Raw genomic sequence first — 25,866 nt, forward strand, 5'->3', positions numbered from 1 at the left:
TTTTCTTATATAAGGACTTGGTTTTGAAAAATTGATTATACACACAATCAAAGAAACCGTCGTCCTTACTTACAGAGGTATTATTTCAATGTCTTGTAAATTTTGCATAGTGTACAGGAACTTTACATCATATCTATCATATTATCTTTATTTTTTTAAACCATTATACTGGTAAGTAGCAAAGTAATGGTATGAAATTCTTTTCTTCCTTTCAGTTTTCCTTTATAGAATCTTTACATATTTTGGAGCCCCTGTTAAAATATATAATGCCCCTTCATCACGCTTTGCAACACCACCAATCTGATCTTTTTGTGTAATTTCTGCATCATTATATCTGTTGGTCTACATGCAAGATGGCAATAGATGCTGATGGCATACAAGGTTGTGAGGACTAGTTTTAAAAAGTCACTTAGAAATACATCTTTCTAAACTATAAAATCTTAATGAGAATTTGATTATGCCCTGAAAAAGAGATGTGACAAATCTGGATCCTAAGCAAAACACCATTTTATACTTTAAAGGGACTGTTGTCCTTCTTCACTTGCAAATCTCAGTGTAGTCTTACTTCAAATGGGATGATCAGGAACAATAACTCTCCTCAAAAGTTTAGGAGTAACATCAGTGATCTGTAAAGCCACGGGTCTTGTTGCAAATAATTGAACTGGCTGAACACGATGTCACCCCACCTGTTTCTTGCTGTGCAGAGGAGACCTGAGGTTAACACTGGAGGCCTATTTGCCAATAGAAACATCTGAAGGTGCCATGACCAGCATCAGCCAAAATCAGCAGGGCTAGTTTAATCTGCTGGTGAAGATAAATAAGACCTACCCAGATTAAATTTTGCCTGCAGTGTATTTTGGGGATTCATATCACCCCTTCTGCCAGCTGAGCTTTGCCATTGGCATACATAAACATGGAAGGGAATGCAATGTCTAGCTGTAATGTAACATACTGCAGCAAGAAAAAGCCTCAAAGCTAAAAACTGGCTAATTCAGTTCTGGGGCTGTCCCACGGAAACGATCAGAGGTGAGGTGGGAGGTATGTCTTAGAAATACACTAGAGCCCGGTGGCATCTCAAGAGGACTGGGGATGGAGTCTGAGCAATAATTGTGGTTTGGTTTTTTGTATAGATATAAAGGAAGCATCATAGATCTGTCTGTGGGGATCAGCAAAAGAACCACTTCTAACATATGGACTGAAAATGGGCTTGCTTAAATTGAGAATTTTAAGGGCAGAGAGTGCAGAGATCTCATTAAAATGGGCATATGAGTAGTATATGGACAGCTTTATGGAAGTGAAGCTTTAAAGACCAAGGTAGTGGGCAAAACTGGGATATTCTGAAACACCACCTTTACTATGTAAAAATCCATGCTTACTACAGATGGATAAAAGCTGCTAGCAGCAACAAACTCAATATAATCTTTGGCATCTTAAAAGACGTGGCATAGGCCATGCAAATATTTGACAATGAATTTAATGTGAAATGTCTGTTTTCACAGAGCCCTGTGCCTAACTGGCAGATTTTAAATATTTTTTAATACTGCTCGTAAGGCCTTTTTTTACTACTGTGTAGTAAAAATATACAAAGGCTTGCTTGAATCATATTGACATGGCTTCAAGGCGCTGAGGGACCTCCTTTCGTCTCTAAGCAGGGACATTCCTGGGAAAAAAATGTAAAAAAAAGACAACGATATACCAAACAAAATACTGAAAAATCAAGGAGAGACTACTCATGCCAGGTGCCAAGAGCCAAAGGCAACGGTAATGAACAACTCGAAATCCCACAAAGAGGCACTGAAGATTTAGAGGAACACGGGCGCCAAAACAGATAGAGAACAAGAAAATGTTACAACACTCCAGACACCCGATAATGAGATAAAGCGCTGCCATGCCAGGCATGCAACGGGAAGCCTGGAGCTGCCAAGGCCGTGGAAGATGTTGTCTGGAAGCAGCAGAAAAACCGATGCCACAGCGTGGCCGCTGGGTGCCAAAGCACTGGCGGAGAGCACGAAGGCAAAGACCTGAAAAATGCCAATTTTCCGTGAAAGCCCCAGCAGGAAGGGAGGCCTAGCGGAGGGGCGTCATTCAGGAAAGGAGCTGCTCCAGGGGAAAGGGTGCGCAGGAGCCAGGGCGATGCTGCTGCCAGGCGGGACTGCGCGGGCCCGCCGGCAGCCGGGGCCCCGCAGCCTCGGCGGGGACCGCGTCGGGGCCGGCAGGGAGGGACCCGCCACGGCGGCGGCCCCGGGGCGCTCGGGCTACGCCAGGCTGCGGTAAAGGGCAGCGCTGCCGCGGGGCCGAGGCAGCGGGCGGGGCAGCGGCGGCGCGGGGGCCGGTCCGGGGCGGGGCGAGCGGCGGGGGCGGGCAGCCGCAGCCGCGGCGGGCGGAGCGCGGTGCGTGTGCGCGGCCCGGCCCCGGCTCATTACTCAGCGGCCGAGGCAGGAGGCGGCGGCGGGAGGCGGTGAGCGCGGCGCCCGGGGGCCGCGGCCCCGGCCTCGCTGGAGTGGCGGGCGGCGGCGGTGGCGGTGGCGCGGGGGGGGGGAGTGGGGCCGAGCGGCGCGGGGTACGGTACGGTACGGCGCGGCGCGCTACGCGGGCGAGCGGCCGCGCCGCGGGGGCCGGGGCCGGGCCCGGGCCCGGGCCCTTTGTTTATGTTTCGACGGGGCAGCAGGCCGGGAGGGAGCCGGAGGCGGCCCGTGCCCTTGCCCGGAGGCGGTGCGGGGCTCTCCGGTCCGGTGACCTTCCGTGTCTGCTCGGTGCCGGGGGAGTCTCGGTGGATAATGGCGGGGGCCTCTTTGTTGGTGTGGCAGGAGGGGCAGGAGGCTCGGCGCGGGGCTCCTCCTCCTCCTGGGAGCGGGGGCACCCGGGGCAGGCCGGGCTGGCGTAGCCTTCCAGCCCGGGCTCCCGCTCGGCCTTCGGGGGAGGAAGGGTCTGCGGTCGAGGAGGTGGGAATGCAGCCCCGCGAGCGAGCGAGCCGCCTGGGTGGTCAGCTTCCACGACCTTGCTCTTAAAAATGCCTCTTAAGGAAAACAGTACTTCTCTGGGATCATGCAACTGCTCCAGATAGAGGGGCTTGGGGGAGCCCGGCAGTGTCTTTGATTCTTTTGCCTTTTAATTCGTATATTTCTTGCAAAAGGAGTGAGCTGTCTCTTTGCAGAATTTCTTTGGCTCTTTGGTTTCTCTGTGTCTGTCCAAAGCCTGTTTCTTTATGCCTTTCTGTCTGGAGCGGTTCCATCAGTGAATTTTGACCTGATGCACCGCTAATAACCTACAAATACAAATCCCACTTGATTATTTATTCTCCTCCCCTCCCGCTACAGTAATGGTTTTGAGCATATAGCGTGTTTTTGAATTTCAGTGTTGTACAGAACAGGCTTGCTGAAGCCTTTCAGGCAATTGAAAAATCCTACACGCTTTGGCCTATCTGATAATAGAAACACAAAGGGTGTTATGCTTGTTCGGGGAAGGAAAGTATTACTTGCCTTAGGGCATGTGCATGTGGAATTGAGCAAGCTTACTTGTTGCAGCTGGGTTTTCCTTACAGGTGTGGAGACTTCTAACCAGTGATGGTCTCGCAGGTCACATGAGACCTGGTCTCACTTCTAGAGATGCCAACAAATGCACTTCTAGGGCAGAATGGTATATGACATGCATCTTTATGTGTTTGCAGGTATATCAGTATATTAAATAACTTGGAGATGGTTTAAACTCTAACATGAAGAGAAACTGGGCCAAAGCTAGTTAAGGATACTGTCAAAGTGAGTTCACTGACTTAATTGAGCATTCCTTGTATATTGGAGGGAAACTCTTAATTCTTCTGCTAGTAGTTAAGAAAAATAAATACTGAATCTCAAATAGTCCCCTCCTTTGATCTCAGTCTGTGGGGGCAGCCATCTTGTCTTTTTGCCCCACTTGTTTCAAAGATGTGTAACATTGACTAGTTTGATGGTGCGATGCAGGTATGGAGTTCTGTGGAACGTGTGATGCCAGTGCAGGGACCAGACAAATTGCAGACTGCCTGTCAGATCTTGACAGTTTTCAGGGCCAGCTGGGCAAAAGGATGATAGGAGAAGGGGGAGAGAAACATCAGCTGAACAAGACTAATCCAGAGTTGCAGAGGGTGTATGAACTTTTGTCATCATCCTGAAAAAGGAATTTTGGCAGTGTCTTCCAGTGCAGAAGTTCTCAAGCTTTTTGGACCATTGTCTCGTATGAGTATTCAAGGTAATCTTGTGGGCTACCATATACTCTGTGGAGACTTCAGAAACGTTAGTAAGATGATCTAATATGGTTCAGAGTCCTGTAGTTTTGGACTGCTTGTTCTAGGCAGAAGTAGAGTTGCCTTTTGTGTGTGTTTTTTGTGTTTTAACTTCTAACCCTGCTCTTCAGGGACCAAGGCCTTTGCTGGCTTTATAGATGTGTAGGTATAACCTCCTTTGCAAAGGCTTTAGGTAAACTTGTTATATTGGTTAATTGTTATGCAAATATGAGGCAATAAACAAGTGTTTGGAGATTTTAACAACAGAATTTATTTTCTGCCTTCTACTTACCCAAGATGAATCGAAGTGTGTATTTCATGTTTTGTTTGTTTTGTTTTTTTTAAACCATGAGCTAATGGGATAGTATTTGAGTTTATAATGCTACCTGTTTATTTGTTCACTGTATATGTGTTTTTAGTTTCTTTTTCATCCTTCCTCAACTGCCTAAATTGTTTGAATGCTTATTTTTTAAAAGATGCATGGGAAGTACATGCTTAGCTCCTTATTTCTGAGGATTGATTCAGTATCCTGGACAAATACAATTGTCCTTCTTGGTAGTCTGCTGCAAAGTATAGTGTGCTATTTCTTAAACTTCCCAGTCATCTGCCTTGGGGGAAAAAAAGAAGTGCTCCGTGTGTATATAGCTTTACTATATATTTTTAATATATATAATTTTCATTGCTGTATCACTTTGGAAATTAGACAACCTGGGATCAAAATCAGATTATTTAAATAAAGGCTAAATGTATTTTATTGCTGTAAATGTTTCCTTTATAAAACCCCTTAGTCCTTAATTCAAAACCTGCAGAAACAGGCTTCTGTTTATGTTATGGAAGGATCTCTTGGATTTTGAAGGCTCTTTAACAATCTAGTTGAGACTACTTTATGTTGTTTGCCTGCTGTGAAATTCACCACAGTTTGGACATGGATTCTGAAAACCAATTTTTACTTTAAGAATCTGAGCATCTAGTTTTCAACTATTTCAGGAATCCCTGTGTTTAAATGGAGATGGAAATTAGTCTTTAAATTTGATAAAGGGCCTTTCTGGCTATCCTCATGAAAAGATGAGCTATATTTAAAGAGGCATTCATTGCTCCATTACAAGGTATATTTATATGAAAATACAGCAATAGTTGCTTTTATTTGCATACGTACTTTTTGACAGTGACTATAGTGTCAGTGAGAGATACTTTGTTGATAAAGTCCTTGAGTTTTCAGGGCAATTGTGTTTATGTAATGTCACACCATAGTTTTGTGTTCAGTGGCTATCTTGCTTGCCTGCTTTTCCTTCTTGCCAGTTGCTGTGTGGCAAAATAGATCAAGGAGCTAACTGATCCAGCTGAAAAAAATCTTCCTCTTGGACTATTTTTCAGCCCGATTAATTCCCTTGTGTCTGAACAAACAGCTATGCCATTGCAAGGTTGGAAGACAAGGAGACTGCTTAGGTGGGGATTGCTATCAGTCATGCATATGCACAAAGGTATTCACAGACCAGGTAGTGGTTGCTGGAAGACTAAAGTGATGGAAGTGGGCAGACCTCTTTTATGTTGAGAAGTGCTTGTTTAAAAATCTGTTTGCAGACTTGGTCTTCTGCTGCTGTTACTGAAAAGCATTCTGAACAAGATGTTTATTTTCGTTTCTTGAATGCACTGTAGAGCCCAAAATGAATTGGGGATGAGTACCCATTTGTTAATAAATGTTGGTGTAGAAGTTTTGAGTCTAACTTCATGTGGATGGACATCCTCTTCCAAACCTAGCTGTATTAATCATTTCAGAGCATATGTGTAGTATCAATAGCAGCCGTTAAATAAAACATTCTGGAAGCTTTTGGACTGAGGCAGGGCAGTGAGGCAGAAGATGCATCCTCATAGTGCTGCTAACTGTGTTTTCCACTTTCTTTAAATACTGTGTTTGTGAAGAAGAAAATATTAACTATTTTAGGACTATATTTTATATGTAAGAATGCCAATGCTCATTTATCTCTTGTGGCGCTTCACAAATATGTAGCATTTATTTTTTAGGTTATTTTGCTTGGTAGGGGCAGCATTTAATTCAGTGTTCAAAACTTCCCTTACTATAGCTTTTCCTAGCTTATTATTTCTCAGTAATACATGAGTCTTCAGAAGAAAGAGCTTGAAATACCCTACTCTTTTTCTGTCCCAATTCTTATTCAAAATATGGGACTGCAGATGTAGGTCACTGAGTAGTTTCCCAAGTTGTTTGTATTTACCAGATACTTAGTGGAATTTTATTAGTTCTGTTCATCAGTACGAGTTAGTCCTGTGGCAAAACTGTAGCCTTCTTAGTGAATGGTGATATTTTTAAGAAATGTGTTGTCTTAGAAGAATTTGAAGGTGATGTTGAGAAATTCATTGTGACTTGGTGATGGGTGGAATAAGTTGCCAGTACATTGACTTGAAATTTTTGGGAAGTAAATAGCAGTAAGTGTAGGTATGCATGATATAACCTTTACTTAAGGGGAATTAATACTTGAATTTGAAGAATTAAGTCACAGAAAATGAAATCAAAACCAACTAGAAATGCTAGATACTTTTAAAATGTAACTTAAGATTTCCTTGATGTCAACTTTGATGTATAAGCTCAAGGAACACACCGAGCACATGGTAGTGGGCCTCCTTTTGTGAGCTGGAAGACCCTTTCATTCTGTGTAGCATAAGGAACACTCCAGCTTATACAGCCAACGGTGGATAGCAGTTTGCTTCTGCTATAGATTTTTACAAAGCCTATGGGTGAGAACTCCTCCAAGAGACTGGAGCTGACTGCATCAGATTGTGAGAAAGAGATCTCTTACTGATGTTGGATCAGATCCGTGTGGAGAACTGACCAACCAGCTGTTTATATAGTACTGTTACCTTGACTGTTATTTATTTTGTAAAATATTTTTGTAAGGTTTTCTAAGGCCTGCATTTTTCTTGATGTGAGATAATGATCTTGGAGTACCAAGCTTGTAGCTAATAGCAACACATTTCTTCTTAACTTAAGATGCTTTTTTTCCTTCAAGTGATTAAAAACTAATCCTTGGTTCTTTTTCTGTCCAAATTGATTGCCCATAAGCTTGATACTAAAATAAACCTGATAGTTGTTGCCCATATTGTCACTTTTATTGTTGGATAAATGCTGCTTGATATGTGAACAGACGGGATGCTTATTAATCACTCAGTTGGATATTGTAGACTAATGCTAAAATGGTGACTGGCAGAAAATATACTTTAACTTCGTGGTCATTTGTGTTGCAAACAAAGCAAATACTGTATATGTGCTCCTGTGTGTACACTTAAAATAAACAAAAAGGGCAAACATTAATTCTACAGTGCTGCTGGAAAGCCTATTCACTGTAATTATTGATTATGAGTATTTAAAAAAAACCAAAAACCAAATCAAAAAACAACTCTGACAACTTCCCATTAGTCAATTATATTGGCATTATACCAAGCTCTTTTTTCCACTGTAGATCTTAAAAGCATGCAGGAAAATGTCTGAACCCAATATTTACTCTTTTAACTACAAACTATGGCTAAAATATGTGGTCCCATCATTGCTTGAAGAGACACAGACTACATTTACCTTGTACCTTAGTCTGCTGAACAAAACCTGAAAGTCTCTAGTCTGGTGTTTTGATTGTTGTGAAATAAGAAGAATGAACATTAGGTATCATGTTTCTCACTGTGATCTCAAAATCATGGAAATGCCCAGCTCTGTAAGCGTGCGTGTCTATGCATGTAGGTGCATAAAATGAAAGTGATTCTTCTGCTGTCAGTTGCTGGGAGCTGCTGACTGGGCAGCAACTCTTGCAGAAGAGGACCTGGGGCTCCTGATGAATGAGAAGCTGACCAGGAGTCAGCAGTGTGTGTCTGTAGCCCTCAAGGCTAATTACTTACTGGGCTGCATTAGAAAGCATGGCTAGCAGGTACAGGGAAGGAACTGTTCCTATCTGGGGGGTGGCTGTGAAGCTCCAGCTGCAGTGCTGCCTAGTAGATCACACATGTATGCACCCTGTGTGAGAGAGACAAACTGGAGGGAGTCCAGCACTGGGTTGCTCAGATGGTAGGGGGTTGGAGCACCTGAGGGTGGAGGAGGGAATGGGTTTGCAACCTGAGGAAGAGAAGGCTAAGGGAGAATGTAATTGCTGTATTTAACCATCTTTAAGCAAGGGCTTATAGGGATGATGGAGCCACTTTCCCCTCAGAAGTAAACAGTGAAAAGATGAGTCAATGGTCACAAGGCATAAGAATAGAAATTTTGGTAGGACGTGAAGGGAATGTCTTGATGCATGGGAGTGGGTAAGTGCTGCACCAAGAGCCTGGAGGGGCCACAGAATCTCCATCTATGGAGACTTTCAACTGGACAAGGTAGAGAGTAGCCTGATGTAAATACAAGTTTGAAGTTCTACCTGTTTTGAGCAGGTAGATGATCTCCAGAGGTTGCTTTCAAGCCATATTATGATTCTACTGTTTATAGATTTTTGAAATTTTATTTTCAAATTAGCTTGAGGAAGTTGGCAAAACAAAGGCATGTTGATGTAGATAAGCAAGGCTGCTCAGAACTGTGTTAGAAGTTGTGGATGGAGAAGTAATGAGATGTGATAAGCATCTTCATTCCAGTCTGCTGGTGGCAATACTGGTGTTTTTCTACCCTCCATTGAACTTTCCAGCTGACTAGGCCAAAAGTGCTTGCAGGCTAGCATAAAGGACAAAAAAAAAGGGTATGGTACCTATCGTGCCTGTGATCACTGTGATGAACAAAAAACCCCTATCTCCAAAGGAACAGCCTGCAGCAAGCAGCACGGTAGCCAGCTGAAGTTTGTCCAGGTCTTGCTTTCTGTAGCAGAGGAGCATGTTGGTGGCTGCTGCTGCAAGGCTTTGATCTTCTGCTGGGTGGGTGACAGTTCCTTACGCTTAGCTGGAGTGTGGTTGCTCCAGGAAGTGGCCTCATGGAGCAGACCAGCTCTGATTTCCAATTGATCACAATACTTCATGACTGCAGAGAGGTGGTGGGACTAATAGCAGCTGGGAGAAAGAAAAAGAACCATGGCAGATCCATAAATTTTTCTCTGCTGTTGTCCTTAATGGTTGTGCTGCCTTGAGAAGACAGCATCCGGCAGCTCATTTATTTCTGTTAATCCTTACATATTTGTCCATTTAGTAAAGTTAACCAGGAATCTTGAGGAAAGGGAGGTGAGCAGAATAGAAAGTTACAACCCAGAGTGACTGTTTTGTATCTTAGCAAAGCAGCTGTCCTGGGGTTTGAACCTGTAGGTAGTTAAATATGTGAATACAGCTAGCTGCTCATGTGTGACTAAGATAGAGTTGTGTGGGAAATCTGGTGTTGGGAATGGCACATCCTTGCAAGCCCTAGATATATTCTTTAATAGCTTTAATGCCTGAGATTATGTCGAAGCAAGGTTAACAGTAGTTATGATGCTTACTTGCAGGATCTGGGGTATAAGAGTACAAATGTAGTTTTGAGCATGTAATCCTAATTTCAAGTTTTACTATGGAAATGGTAAAAGTGCATACCATGGTTGATGTGCCGATCAGCGTAAATCTTTATAAATTCTTGATTGTTCATTGTGTGAATGTTTTAGGTGGTGAGAAACATCCTGGTTACCTTCAGAGTAGGAAGGGTAGTAACATGATATCCTAAAAAGCTTTATTAGAAAGGTATGGGCTAGGTTCATTTGTTTCATTTAGTGCCAAAAGTGAACACTCAGGACACACACAGTAACAGGAGGGTACTTGTGCGGGGCAGTGGTTCATTTAATGAGCAGTGAAGTCTTCCAACAGTGAGTGACTTTTCATTTGCATGGTTGCTGCAATGCAAAACTCCTTGTTGAACAATAGCTGGGGTTTCTTTGGCTGTTTTTTAAATTGAAGCATTACAAGATTGTTGTGCCACTTATGTGTCGAGATGGGGAAAAAGCCAATGGTTCAGTTTCTAATAAGATTATGTTGCAAATAAAAGTATTTCGTTAATACTAGCACGGCATTGTGGGGAAATCAGAAAATCTTGATGTGACTAGAGCTGCTTTATTCTCCCCCTTTTTTAGTTTATTTGAAATTCTTTCTTCATAGTTTTCTTCAGAAAGTTTCTCGTCACAACTCTTCATGTGCATAGCCACTAGCTCTAGTGTACAGTGCACAGCAGTGTTTCTGAAGGTTTTTTTTGTTCTTGTTTAAAGAATGGGAATTCTCGAACTCTTCCTAGTTTGGGAACTTCTGTCTTAGTAATTTTTTTGCTAGGACAGAACACCAGGCACTACTGGAGTCTAAGAAAAATGGGACAACAGAACTGTTGCTGTTAGTAATGAATCCTGTAGATTGGTGTAGTTTCCTACAAACTACCTACAAAGTAAAGCATTTATTTTAAATGTACTGCCTGCCTTCCCACCCCACTCTCAGTGAATTATTGTGCAAAGTACTGTACTGTGTTACAGGAGGTATCTGTGAAGGAATTGTCAGTGCTGAGGTTCTAATATGTTTTAGAGTTTTTTTTTGTTCCATTCTAAAGCTGTTATTACTGAGGTACTTTATGCCAAATACTTTAGACAGAACTTCATAGCACATTAATCTGCTTGTACTTAACAGATAAATGCATGAATTAGTGAAAGTAGCACATTCATAATTGGATTCTAAGTTTTTGTAACTAGGATTTAACATTAAAATGTTCTAAGAATTATGTATTTTTTTGTGGAACTATTGATGTGATTCTTAAATGTAGTTTTAAAACATTCTGAAAACTTTTTCTCCCAGCTGTTATGCAACTCCTTGCTTCCTCTAATGGTCTATAGCTATTATCCAATTCATCACTGATATTTAATGAGTATTTTAGGTCACTTAGTATCTTTTGTTTGCTTGTGTACTTTAAAAGAATTGAAGAATCTTTTGATCTGTTTCTTCTGCTGAAACATTTAGCTTCTATATGCTTCATCTTTCCCTACAAGAAGAGGTTAAAGAACAAGCATTTCCTCCTACCCCAGAGTAATCCTGGAATGTGATTTCACTTCTAACCTTGTGTAGATCTCACTGAAGTACTCTGAGTCATATTTACTGATTTACTTTACTGACGCTTTGCTTATTTATTCTATATTACTGCTTTGCCAGCTGTCATTGGATGGGTGGAGGACTAGCATATGCAGGCAAACTTTTGTGGTATGGTTAGAATTAACAGTTCCTTAGGTAGTTAGCTGAAACAGTATAGTGCCAATACTGTCTTCTTGTGAATTTCAAGTTAGATTATGGTTAAGCTTTTTCAAGTACCTGAATAAGTTGAATGGGGCATGACATATGGTTCTGCACAAAAGGGAAGTGTATAAAGCAATATGGAATAGCATTGCCTTGAATGCAGTAGTCCTAGTCATTTGGCAGGATTATGGTTTAACTGAGATTTTTAACCTGTTTTCTGGGTCCAGCAGCATGCATTCAGATAGCATTTCTGAGACAGTTTGAGTACTTAAAATGGGACAGCTTTTTGAAGTCTTGCTTCACCGAATTTTCACTGATTTCAGATTTTAAGAACATTGTTTAAAAAAAAAAAAAACAAAAACCTGGAGTGACAAATAATGCCCTGCTCTAACCCTGAATATTTTAAGCCTTTAAAAAATGTTTCCCTTTATTTTCTCCCCATCTACTGTCCTTTTGTATAATCTTTTATTTGAAAAAGGATTAAGGAATTGGAAGATCCTTGCCTTATCCTATTATTTCTGAAAAAGAGTGTTTTGCTAAGAATAGTCTTTTAATCTGCTGTCATAACAGCTTCTTTGCCAAACTGTTGAATTACACAAGTTTTCTTTTGATGGAGCCATTCTGGTTTATGATTTCTGTGGCAAAACTGACCTGCAAAAGACAGTTGGCAGAGTTACTTCGTATATTGTGATAATAGGATTCATCATGGAACCATCTGTAGTGGAACTTCATGTGACATTACACTGAAGAAACTGCAGAGATCTCTTCTATCAAATGTAGCACAGCAGAGTGTTTGCAGAATTATAATTTTTTTTGTAGACGTAGCACTATTCATTCTGATAACGCTTGTTCTAGAAATATGCTACCTATTAAATCTTTCTGTGATTAATTAAAGTCACAGTTCAGAAGTCCATAAAAAAAAATGAGAGGAAAGGTAGGATGAGAATCTTCAGCATTAGAAATGCCAGCTTACAGGCTGTTTAATATTGTGTGCAGCAGCCTATCTGCCTCTTCATTTACATCCTACTGGCTCGTGAATCTAAAACCTGTTTTAAAGACGAAGGAAGATATTTATCTTAAACAATCTCTGCTGATGGCTAATTGCTTAAAAAAAGAATGGTTAAGAATAGAGAAACTCTGCAGTATATTCCATTACGAATACATCATTTCACTGTGCAACCTCATGTGTTGATGTCAGTGTCATATATACCCTTACCACAAAATACAAAACCCTGGAAAACTTACAGTACAGAATACCATATAGTAGCAGAGTGTCATTGTAATAAACTAAATCAGAAGTCATTTATAAGTTGGTGAGGATAGGTATGTTAACTAAGTGCTATTGGCCACAGATGGGGACTTTCCAGAGAGGGTGCACTGGTATTGCAGAGCAGCTGTGTTGATTTACTGGTTGTGTTACAGGAACTGACTTGACCATGAGAAGTGCTGGGAGGTTCTACGTGCTGCTGTCTTGTTGCTGATTTGGATAACCAGGGCTGATGTGACTATCACCAAAATCTACTTGCAAGCCTCAGATAAACTTTGGGTGAATCTTAAACTTCATAACTCTTAGTACAGTTTTCAGGATGTTTTAAATGTTTGTATTGGTGGCTCTCTGTAGAGATTGCTTTGTGTTCAGAATATATACCTTTTTAAAAAATATATTCCAGAAACGAGGAAATCTGGATAGCACCAAGTGTTTGATATTCACAGGTGATGAAGTAGTGTCAGGTTTCATCTGCCCTGCCACAAACTGGCAGACTTCTCTGCTTCCTTAGAGGAGAGGGAGATGGCTGAAGGCATGGTGGATAAGCAAGCACAAATTCTCACATCTTTTCTTGGAGCTGATAGCATACATTCACTTAATGCTTCTTTCTTTCCTTGCCTTCAGGCTACTGGAAGTCTGATTTTTAGACTGTGCTATATATTGACTTCTCATTCTTCTGTTTTCTGAATCTTAATTTTGTTTTTTACTTCAGCTTCCCATGTTACAAAGTTAGAGCTGCTGGTGTCCATAATGTGTTTTACCTAATTGCCAGGCAGGGCCTAAACCAACAGCCTGTGGACAGTTTTCTTCTGTGACCAGCTGCTTTAGTGACTGTCCTGAAAGGGAGATAAAACTGAGTAACACTAAAAGTGCTGGAGGTGAGGTCGGTTGTCTGACTGGTTTAGGTAATATGAGTGTGTAGAAGATAAACAGAAACATGCAGTCCTGTGTGGTTTTTTTTCCTGTGCTTTGTGGCGATCTCTTATTGTCTTTGTGCTGTTAACAGTACCCTAACTCCTCATGAATGACGACTACTATGTGCTAGTATTTTTTGTAGTGGAAGGGCTGCAGCTTATGGACTGGCTTCATGTGACAGTATTTTAGAGTGTAGAGAAATTGAGGTGCAAGAATAGGAAGGTGGATTAAGTGAAATCCTCTCAATAAGACCTTTATTGATACAAACCAGAAAAACATCTGTTTTGAAAAGAGAGTCACTGCAAAACTTATGGCAGTTGTGAATAATTTACGCTGTGTGTGTGTGCTATTTGTTACTTGGTTCTTCATTTTCCTGCTTGTGCAAGGTATGTGGTGTGTTTATCTGACTGTCAAGAATTCACTTCTCAGCTGAATTTGATTCGATATTAAACAAAACAAATGTTTTGGAAGCAGCAGAAATTATATTGATTGTCTTATTTGGATGTTTTGTAAGAGATGTTTCACAATATGAGAATTCTCTTTAGAAATGTGCGCAGCAGTTTAATACTGATTTTTATATACAGGCTACTCAAAAGTTGTGAATGCAGGTTCAGCATTTGAAGTTGGTGCTGTTGACCCCCGTTCATGAGTAGCATTTTCTTAAACTGCTTCAGAAAACATTGCTGTTTGATACTTGGTTTGCATAAATGCACGCTTTGAGTTTCTGAGGAAAATGTGATGTGGACACATTGGCCTTGCCTGCATTCCACCGGGAGCAGTGTGTGAAATTGCTGTTGGAACTTTGGTGGTTCTGTCCATGCCAGCTGGCCAAGCAGTGCTAGGAAATGGTTCAGCTGGAGCACTGTTTAACAACAGGAATTGGTTTTGTTGCTTTCTACATGTTTGGATGTGATCTTACACTACCTGTTTCTAGACAAATGCCCGTATCTCTGTTGTGCCTGTTACAGTCTTCATTTTGTTGCTGCCAGCCATAGGTCTTTCCTTACTGTTAAATAGCCTCTGAATTGTTAGTTACTTCTGACATTATATCAGACTGTTTGAAGTTACTTGAAACATGGAAGTGGAAAAGCTTAAGTTTCAGTTGCCTAATACAAAAATCACTGAGTGCTGCTCACTTTCTCCAACTTCAGGTTTTCCCAGTTTCAGATTCAGCTGTTAATGTTTTGGCACTGATGACTGCAACCTGTGACAAATTGCTATTTCTGGCTACCTAGTATTTGAACATAAATTGATGCAGGGAATTCAAGCACTGGTGCATAAAACAGTGTTGAATATGATCTGTTCAAGCTCATTCCTGGCTTTATTATTAACCTTTTATCGTGGCTTGTGAAACATTTGGGGTGAGGTTCCCAAAAGGACATGCTGCTTTGTGGAAACATCTACTTTTCGCTGAGATGCTATGGTATTGATCAGATAAGTCTGACAGGAGCAGTGCTAGAGAACATGCCAGCTTCAAATTCCTGCCTGTATGACTAATCCTGCACATATAATCCCTAGGGGGTCCTAGCTTCAGTGACACTGCAGAACGTGTCCTCAGCCTTGGTGAAATCGTGTTGTTCGAGAGGGGACAAGGAACAGCACGGAAACGGAAAACTCAAGGGGCTGGATTTGCTAGCAGCTGCTACTGAAGAGCTCTGCTTGGGAAGGAAGTATATATATTCATCTTCCCTGGAGAAATCCTTGACTGGCTGCCAATAGTAATTCTCCTCTTCCTTTCCTCCTTCCAAAGCAAACAAGGAAGATCCCATGTGTTGGTGGTACTCGTAGGTTAGGCTGCTTACCTGCTCTTTGCCCCTGTGCTGCAGCTGCTGTCACGGCCCCTCTGTGGGGGTTGTTCACTAACTGAAGTGACTACAAGAAGGAGCAGGTCAGTTTAATTAAGATGAAAAATGAAACATGCATTTGCTATCCTTATTTGTGTGTATATATATATTTTTTTCTTTTAAAAACTTCTAGTCTTCCCCTAAGCTGGAAGCTGACTTTCAGTAGGTGTGAAATTTTTTGGAAGCATTCTGGCCCCTTCCATAACACACTGGAGTTATTTTTATTCAATGGATAACACAGTGTCTGGCTTGGGCATTACAGGTAATAAAAAGTGTAAATATTAGGCTGGGAAAGATTTAAATTGCAGGAAGCTCACTGAAAGTAATGGGGGAAAAAAAAAGTTGCTGGTTGTGTTTCTATGAAGTTTTCTCCTTTCCTGCCCCTCAAATTCTGCTATAATAGCATTAAAGATAAAAGTTCACTCATTTTTGTGAGAGGGAAGAATAGAGGGCTGTGCCTGGGTGTCTGCTGAAGAACTTCACTGAATGACTGAGAAGTTAACTAGCATTTAGCAGCAGCTCTGGAGATAGCCCTGGTGTCCCCCCTAGAAGATTAGTTCATCCTCAGCGTGCTTGGCTTCTGGTCTCCTGCCTCTTCCTCACTGCGCGTTTTACAGATGGGGAAAAAAACGGCCAAATCTTCTTCTGTTAATTCAGGCTCCTCTTTGTTGTTCTTTTTGTCTTCATATTATCCTTAGTAAATCTTAAATATATATTTCTGCTTTGATTGCTTTGGTTTTGATTTTTAAAACTGCAGTTTTTCTTCCATAATCCAGAGTCGTAACTGGCAGTGAGAAAGATGCCTATTTCCAGGGTAGTCCAGGCTGCCTTGACGTTTTTAAAGAGATACAGGGGAGATGCGGTTTCTTGCCTAAGTGTGAAGTGCAAGGTCTGGAGTTTGTGAGGATTCAAGGAACTGCTTGTGCTGTAAGGAAGCACAGGAAAGCCTCTGCTGGAAGCTGGAAGTGGGGGAGGTAGGCCCCAAAGCTGGACTTGCTGGAGTATAGGATGTGAGTATTTTTGAGATGGAAAAGGAAATAAGGAATGGATGGTGCATGCTATTATGTCTGCGGAGAGAAGTGTGGGATTAGAGAGCAGAAGCAACCCAAAGACTGGAGAGATGTATGTCTTGCAAGAAGGTGGCCTGATTTAGAGCATCTTGAGAGTACCTCATCTGCAAAAGGTTCTCTGTGAACACTGAAGTGACCGTGTGTACTTAAGCATGTAAAGTCTTAAAAATGCTTAGTTTTCTCTGTTTTGAGTTCCTACCTTCAGTCACTACTAATCTGGGTGAAGACTCAAAGCACCTCACAATTCTTGAGGTCCTTTATACTTCTTTTATACTTACATCTGGAGCTGGTGGTTGTAAGAAAGCTCCCTGTATGTGAGGTATTAGGATTATTTGTCTGTTCCAAACAAAACTCGGATTTGGGGAAAGACATTAGTTGTGGAGATTAAAATCAGATTTGTTTTGTGAGTGCCTCATTCAAGATGTGATAGCAGGTCCTTGGAATGTTCTTGTGTAGACAACATGAAATGTAAAATTTAGCAGTTTTAGATTTTACTAAGGAAATTTTTATTGACAACTGATAAATAAGTATAGACTTTTTATTTACCGTGTTAAGAATTTAGAACAAAAAGTTGAATTTTAGATATTTTATGAGTAGCTTACGAAACTATTTTTATGTAAATATTCTTTTCCAAGCAATGTAATTTGTTGATCTTCCTTGTCAAAAGGAAGACATGCTTCCTCCTTTGCTTAGAGCCTTTTCTGCTCCCAACCATCCCACATATAGATTGTTTTGTATTTAATAGTAAAGCCAATGTTCGTTTTAATTTTATGAATTTCTTTATTTTACTTTTCTATAGATGGGAGAGGGGTCCCTGTGCAGGTTTGAATTGAAATTCAGTATGGAGTGTGGGTGCTGTTGTGCAAGCCTGTGCTGTTTAAGTGGTAGACAGCTCCTTGATACTGACTGGGGCTCTAAGTGATTTTTGGAATGCAGAATTAAGTTCAGTTCATTGCAATTGCCGTCAATTAGGTGATCTTTTTATAGGAACTGTAATAAGGTGAATATTGGCCAAGAAAAGGCTGCTGGAGTGCAGAAGGGGGTGGTTTACTTCCTTGCTTGTCCTCCCCTTAGTAGGTTCCTCAGATTACAGTTACTGTCTTAATATTCAGATGAGATGACAGGAATATGAAGAAAACTATACCTAGTTTTCTAGATGATTAGAAAAAGTCATCATGTGATCCGGCTGGAGCATGAGGTTAGAGCCACTATATGAACCTGTAAACTGCAACACTAAATCACTGGAAAGATTGCATTAGTATTAATGGATTTCATGCATTGTTAATTTAGGACTCTGCGTAGCTGTTTCCTGTAAAATGTACTGAGAACAGAGTTAGTTTAACAGAAAGGGCTCTAAGTCTTCCCAAGAGATTTATCAATCTGGCAATGATGTTTGCTGAACCACTGAGGTAATTCGTTGGTACAAACAGCCTATATTATAGTCTCTTAAGTTTCATTTTGCTGTTACATACTCAAAAGTGTTTTGCTTTAAAGCCATGTTTATTTTTCTATACCAAACCTGCCATCTTTTCTGAAATTACCATCTTTAGTGGAGAAAGCTGTCTATTTATTGTTAAATATTCAACAGGTTCTTGGAAATCAAGAAATTGGCTTTGAATTTTCTGTAAAAAATGAGTATTAGAAAGAAAACATGACAGTCCTCAAGTTTAAAAAAACTAAATGCATTTTAAATCTCTTGTTTTCATGCAAACCAAAGTGACTTACCCTTCTCTGTTTGAACTTGAAAGCAGCAGGCAAGTCATAACATAGAAATCTAAATGTGCCCTTGTTGCGTTTATGCAGGTTTCCCCTGCCTCAGTACTTCTCTTCTGGATGAACACTGAGATCTGGTGTCCTTCTTTGTTTTACTGAATCTTAACTAGTGAAGTTTGACTTTGTGGTGGCCAAAAGATACATTAAAATATGCTATGTTTTAAGAAACGTACCTGCACTGCACTTCAGACCTGTGGTATGTAAGAATCACTCCGGTGTATTTGTGGTTTTGTTTAATAGTTGCCTGTAGAAAATAGCTCCTGAGATCAAGCTGTACACTTGAAATTTTGTGCTGTGCCACTCCTCCTGTGAGTGGCGTAAGCCAGAGGACTCCTATAATGCAGATGTACATTAGATGATGTGTGAGACACTTCCTTATCAATTACACACAAGCTAGAAACCTCATTAAACACATGTCAACATTAGGAGTAGTTTAGGCAATTGTGTGGATGTTGTTCAACTTAAAACGATCTGATTTGTGAAGGCATAATTTGAAAGCTCTGCAAAATGTTAGGAAGATTAATCTTATAGTCAACAATAAGAATATTTCATTTTAGAATAAGCTTCATGTTTTTCAGACATCTTTAGCATTTATAATGGTCTAGTAATATCTTGCTGCAGTGTTCACCCAGCTAACGTTAACTCTATTTTCCGAATTCCTTATCTGCATTAGCATTTAACAGAACTGGAAGTATTGTGAAATAAAACTTTCAGTTTCAAAGGCAGTATGGAAAAAGAAAACATTATTAAAACCATGATTACTTTAGTGAATAATTATGAATAGTTATGAAGGTAACTTTTAGGAAATGAAAAGAATAACATTCTGTTTCTTAATTTGAGCCTTTGAAGCATTTGTTTTATTAAGTATCTGAAAACTGGGCTCTATTTGCAATATCCATTTAGCAGATGTCCAGAAGCCTTTAAATGTGACAGCTGAAAATTAGACAAGCATTCACAAACATGATGCATACAAATCAGCTCTGTGTGAACTGTATTTTCACAAAGAAATTAAATAAAATTCATTCTTGCAAGAGCTTTATGTACACTGTGCACTTGTTGTGCTTTCAGTAGCAATGTGGTATGTACTTGAAATACTGTTGGCTTTCTCTAGGTCATCCACAGATTCCTATAGAATATTCATTTCAGTAGTGTTAGATCCCCTTCTAAATGGAGTTACTGAATCGACGTTGATAGGTAGCTTATGTCATTGTAATGGTGATTGTATTACTAATTAATGTGCTAATGTATGCAATTGTTTTATTTAAAAATTGTCTTTTTCCATTTTTGTAGCTCTTAACTGTCACAATTTTCATCTTTTGTCACCCTACTTCTGAGCAGCTACTGTAGTAATCTCCTTCCTTAATTATAAAACAGTTTTGCCTAGGCGCCCTCAGTCTTCAGCACATGTAGGTAGATCTCTGTCTTAGCTGGTATTTGTGTTGTACCTAAGGCATGTCTTGCCCCAAAGACTGCTGGCTTAGCATCCTAATTTTCTTCTAAGACTAAGCCCATTTATGCTTGCTGTGAGGAAAGGATTGCTTTAGAAACCATGAACATGAAACCCAAGTCTGATTCCACGCAAAACTTGTAACTAATGATGGTTGTTGCATCCTATGATTTTTCTCATTTCTTATATTATATTACATTTCAAGCTATTAGGGTATGAAAATATCTTCTCAGCTCTACTTCTTCACTGCAGTAGGAACAAACTGAATATGTATAATTTCTTACATAAAAGAATACTTAGGGTAAGGTATTGTGCGCTGTAGCATGGGATGAATCCTGGATTTTCATTTCATGTTGTCTAGTAAAGGTAGGAAAAAAGCAATTAAGGAGCAGTCTTAGAGACTTAGCTGAACAGAGCATATTTTTCTCCACCCTTTAAGTTGGTAGTATTCTAGCCAATTCTATTTCCATGTCCCTAGTGGGAAAATTATCTCTTGGGTTCCATTTCTTTGTCTGAAAAGAAGAGACATCTCTCAAATGTATGCTTTTTGTCAGTTTGCAATGCAACCTTTGAAGCTTTCCTGTTAATTGTTACTATCTCTAGTGAGGGAAAAGTGCAGAAGAGGTCATAAAATATTTTGTGCTCTAATGTAAACTGAGAGATCCTTTCTTCCACAAAACCTGTTCCATTTCTGTTCCTCTGTATGCCTGGAATGCATGCATTCAGGTCACCGCGTGAGAGAAGTAACATTATGCATAATTATGTGTTGTTTTTGAAGCAATCTCTAATTTAAAAAGCATGGACTTGGTATCTAGTTGATGTGAAGGCTAGCAGGTGTGATAGCCAAGAAAATATTACTTGATGGTAGTGCTGCGCTGAAGGTGTAAATACTCAGATGTCTAGTTGAAAGCACGTGGTTTTCCAATTAAACTCTAATTGTGGATGCATAAACTTGCTGTGGTTAACTCAGGTGTACAACACTTAAGGCCCATGTGAGCTGGGCAAATTCTTGTAATTGCCTGCTGTTTCAGGTAAACTTCTCTGAGTCCTCACGCAGATGAGCCTGGATTAATCTTAAAAGCAAAATGTGAGATTGCCCAAATCCAGCCATAATGACATGGTGGGTACAGGTCTGATAACCTTGTCTGTACCATAAGCTCCACATAGCCATAATCCTTGACTGAGCCACACTGATGCCAGCTCTAGTTTGAACACATTAAGTTCATTTACAGTTTGGAAGTATGCTGTTTAGAGTTGAAGCGCTGTTACTTTGGAGGCCCCTTTATAGCACTGTCCAGTGGTATAGGTCATGGGCATAAAAAGCATTAAATAAAATGGGGTCTGGAATGAGCATCAAGTCATCTCTCTCTGCCTTCTAAAGAAATCAATTTACACACTCTGCAAAGGCAAGTTTACCAAACATATTGCTATTGTTTATATGATTTTGCATTGAGAGTTTTCTGTTTTATCTATATCTAAGGCCATCTGGCCATTTCTAAGGTTTTTAATGCACCTGCAGTAGGACTTCTTAAGTGAAAGCTTTGTGAGCAAAGGATTAGCTCATCTCTTTCCCACCCCGCCTTTCTATCCCCAAACCCTCTGTTTCTCCAATATATTTAGGCTGTACTAGAAAAATATTTTAATGTATACTGTCCATACATTGTCCTGCACCTTGATTAATAAATAGAATGCTTTCTTTATTAGAGACAAAGTTTGATATTAGTATTAAAATACAGCATTATGTTATCTTCCAGATACCTTGAAGTCAGCTAGTTTATATAGAACAGTCTTTTTGAGAAATGCTAATGTACATGCCTTTCTTTAAACAGAAGTAAATGGCAGATGTTTGCATATTTTTGTATAAACATTGCTATACATAGTTTCTTTCATTCTAAAATCTTACTGTTTTAAATGTGCTTATTTTAAAGCTGGGTGAAGAAATTTGGTCGATCTTCATTATCAGTATTATTCACTTGTGGAGGAGAAGGAGAATGGGGTGTCAGTGAAACACTTTTATAAATGTCCATAATTCTTAGGGGTAGCCATAATATTTACTTTCATAGATATATGCTACTTGTCTTTTAAAGGAGCTACAAGTTCAACACGTCCATGTTCAAGCTTTTGCAACTTAAACTTTATCAGGCTGCATAAAGGAAGTGATGAGTGGAAATTGTTGACCATCTTCAGTCTCCTGCAGGACTATTGAATTCTAGTTGCTTTTAGTGAAATCAGACTAAGACTTATGCACAGCCTTGGGGGTTCCCTAAGGGACTTTTGCTGTATGGGTATAGTGTTATTTCCATTTCCAACATTTTTGTTGTGCTTCCTTGGGTAAATACTACTTATGGCAATCTGAAGAATTAGTAAGTTAATATGCCAAACCACACCTTACCATCTTAGGGTTCAGATTTGGAGTATCCTTATCTTGAGTAGTTGCAGGCTGCCACTAAAAAGTTGCCATGTACTGAAATTTGTATAGGCAAGGTATTTTCAAGGAAAAGCACAATAGTTGATGTGTGAAAGGAAACTGAAGTGTTCTGCGGGATTCTTCCCCTGCCAACAGTTTACAGCGTTCTGGCAAGTTGACAGTTAATGGGACAAATGTATTATTAGTTTCCTCATTAATAATAGAAATCTGGAGTCTGCATCCTGCCTTTCTTCCCATATGTGTTTCTGCAGAATTTCTAGAAAATGGAACAAAATGTCAAATTTCAGGCAGGCAAGTTTATCTCATATAGCTTAATCATATTTTAATGAAAGACATTGCAGGCATACATTGTGTAAGGATCTTGAAACTCTGATGGTTTCTGAATTTAGACTTAGTTTAATATTTAAAGACTTAAGACTTTTGGTGTTGTGGATCTTTGAAGCTAGACTTTATAAGACTAGTCACCAGTAAATTAGCAGATAGGAAAAATGGAAGTCTTTGGCTTTCTTCTGGGAGCTGTATTTGCAGAGCTGGGCAATACCAGGCACTTCTGAGGATGCTTTTGTGAGAGGTAAAGAGACAGGGAGCACAATGGGTTCTGAGCCAAGTGGGTGCAAAACATTGGGTGGAAGTAAACTTACTTGTAAAATGAGAGGCTTACACTTTCCACGGTTGATGGACAAAACTGTGTGGAAGTTATAACAGACTTTGAGGCGATGGGCACAGAGGAGATGGATGTCAGGGCTGGTTCAGGCTGAGGAAGCTGTAATGGCTGGATGAAATGCTGGAGAGTTGGAGGTGAGGGCAAAGAGTATGTAAGTTCTGAGACCTCTGTCATCTGTGCTGATCTGAGCGCATTTCCTCCAAGTGGCTTATTTACATCCCACAACAGCTCGGCATACAAAATGTGCAAGAAATGGCTTTTCTGAGAATTGACTCCATTTCTTCTCAAGCTGAATAAGTCAGTTTTATGCTAGAAGGGCATGCATTTAAAAATGTAGAGGTAGACTAAACCTCTTGCTAACACAGTAGAGGCTGATAATTTTTGATGAACAGCACGTGGGGCTGCAGAAAAAGGAATGATAATTTAGATGCAAGTGGAGATAGTCCTACTTCCTCACTCCAGGATACCTCTCCCTCCTCCCTCATTTATTCAACCCCTCTCTCTTGCTATCACTGTTTAACTGATGTCATTTCTCTATCTATTGGTGTGGGGTGCTTTGAATTCTTTCTCTGCTTCAGCCATTATTATAAGCCTATACTTCGATCTCTTGTGAAGCTTATGGGAACAAACCTCATGGATAATGGGAAAGGAACCAACTACTATGATTCTGGTTGCATGTGCTCGAGCATATGTTTAGCTACATGAAGATTTTTCAGGCTTGTTTCTAAGTCAGTTGGGCAACAGGCTAATGTATGTATTCAGCTAATCTGTTTGGTATCTTCATCCTTCTCAGGTTTTGAACTGTGCTGACTGTCAATAAATACTCTGAGGAATAGTAAACCAGAATATCCTAATCTAAAATAGACTTTTTTTGGGGGGGGGGTGCACATTGGGATGCAAGACATTACATATATTAGTCTTTTAAAAATATGACATTAAATTTGGAGTGGTGTTCCAGAGATGCTGTATGCAAATGTATATTGAAGTATGAAAAATTCCCAGTTGTATCTCGGTATTTGGTTTTTTTTCTGTGTTTTGACTGCTTTCACTTGTGTTTTACACCTTGACTTGAAGTTTCTCAGGAGTTCTTTAAACTATTTTTTCAGAAAGCAGTCCCTTCCCTGAAATAGTGCCTTATTGAAAGTGCAGAAGTAGTTTGGTTTTGATGTATGGAAGAGCAGGGCTGTCTGTTTTTACTCGTTTCCTCCTGTAAATAGTTCCTGCAAAAGCAATCTTTGTACTGCAAAACCCATCTCCTCAGACTTGCTCTTTACTCATTTCCTAGGACTTGGAAATATTGCCAAATAGTGGTCTGAGAAACTTTCAGTCTTCACAGTTTTGCAAGCCTAGTGATGTATGGGTCAAGGTAGCAGTGGGGTGTTTGAGACATGGTTCAGGTAGGTCAGATCTCTTACCCGCAGCTATTATAAAGCACATCTGTTATAAGGAGGAATTACTCAAGTTTCATGACTAAGAGGGAAGCATTCACTGAAACTTTCCGGTAATTTATTTTGTAAAGAGTTAACTATGCATCGGCAACTAGAAGACTGAGGTTTTTCAACTGTCAGTAGAAAGGTACAGTGCGTTGTAGGCTGTTCAGTATTATTCTCATGCAATGTATGGTGTGTTTTTTAACAACATTTTGAAGACTCCAGTAGCAGGGAAAACCTTTTAAACCGTAATCTTATAGTGCTTTTATAGAACGTTATGGTTTTTTCCATTTTATTTCTTTATTCTTTACTAATTGGGGCTTTTGTTTGGTTTTGTTTTGGTTTTTTTTAATATTAAATTCTAAGTGTCATGGCTGACATCAGTTGGTGAATTCTTAAACAAGGTAGAGGCACATTTAATTATATTTGACTGTCACTGAATCATGACCCTCAAATACTTAGCTCATTCTTTTTTAAGTAACCGATTATAATTAAACCATTGACAGCAGGAGTTTGTAATTTGTGTGGAATTAAAATAGGAATGTAATAATTCTTGGGACTAGAAACTTTAGCAGATTTGGGTTTTTTTAATTTTCTAAATATAACTCTTACATTGTATCACAATTCAGGGCATTTTATCTACAGTATTTTGCTTTAAGAATCTATGTTGGAATAGTTCCTCTTTTAAAAATTTTTGAATAGCTACTTAAATAGATTTAAAATATTTGAATTTTTGAATGTAAATTTTTTTTATTGTTGAGGTAGATGTTATAGATGTTTCCTTTATTTAGGCAGTCAAATGAAAGAAACTTTGTCTCTAACTGATTTCAAGCTTGGGGAACAAAACCATCATGTACTTACTCTGAGGCTTGAAAAAGCCTAGTTAGACATATCTTCTTTAGATAAGCCTGTTTTTTTCTATGGGTATGGAAAGGCAGGTGAGGACACAGCTTTTTGAGAGAGGTGAGCTTGCTGTGCCTCATGCATAGCAGAGAGTGGAAGTGGCAAAACCAAAGAGTGTTGAAGAAGGGGAGACTCAGCCTAGAATGAGTGGGATGGTGGGCTGGCACCAGGCTGGCCTCCTGCATGTTGCAGTCCTGACTGAAGCTGTCTATCAGCCAAATATTTTGGCACCAATGCTCATGTATAGGCAAAACTATTCTTCGTCCTTTCTCTTTGGCCAGTGGATAGATTCCCCATCTTCCCTGGAGGCTTTGCTTTGGGAGACACCTTGCAGAATGCAGGGGCACGGACCACGAGAGCGTAACGCTTCATGGTGATCTCCTCTATCCGTGATACATACACGGGCTAAAGTGAAAGAGAGAATTTACATACCAAACCTTATCACAAAGTTGATTTTTTTTTTTTTTTTTTTTAGGATCAGCATAGCTACTCTAATAGTCCAGAGTGTGGGCTTTTCAATTATGAAGCTTAGACTTAGTGTACAAATGGTTTATTTTTTTTCAATTATCTTTGGAGCAGAGAGGGGTAGACTAATTGGTTATAGGCAGTACCTAGGTGAATGCAAAGCTAATATATTCAGAAAGGAGTGAAGGCTTTATTACAGAAA

At 39.9% G+C, this 25,866-nt stretch overlaps 1 protein-coding gene across 3 annotated transcripts in view; it reads left to right on the top strand.

Annotated features, from left to right (window-relative positions):
* Positions 1–2,353: 2,353 nt before the first annotated feature.
* MAPK8 (mitogen-activated protein kinase 8) overlaps positions 2,354–25,866 on the top strand; it is a 48,665-nt gene continuing 25,152 nt past the window's right edge. For all 3 annotated transcript variants that reach the window (XM_069796552.1, XM_069796553.1, XM_069796551.1), the window contains exon 1: positions 2,354–2,458. The gene's annotated coding sequence lies outside the window, so the exon portion shown is untranslated. The remainder of the gene's footprint in view (positions 2,459–25,866) is intronic.

Source organism: Haliaeetus albicilla, chromosome 11 (assembly GCF_947461875.1).
Source record: "Haliaeetus albicilla chromosome 11, bHalAlb1.1, whole genome shotgun sequence".
NCBI classification, from domain to species: domain Eukaryota; kingdom Metazoa; phylum Chordata; class Aves; order Accipitriformes; family Accipitridae; genus Haliaeetus; species Haliaeetus albicilla.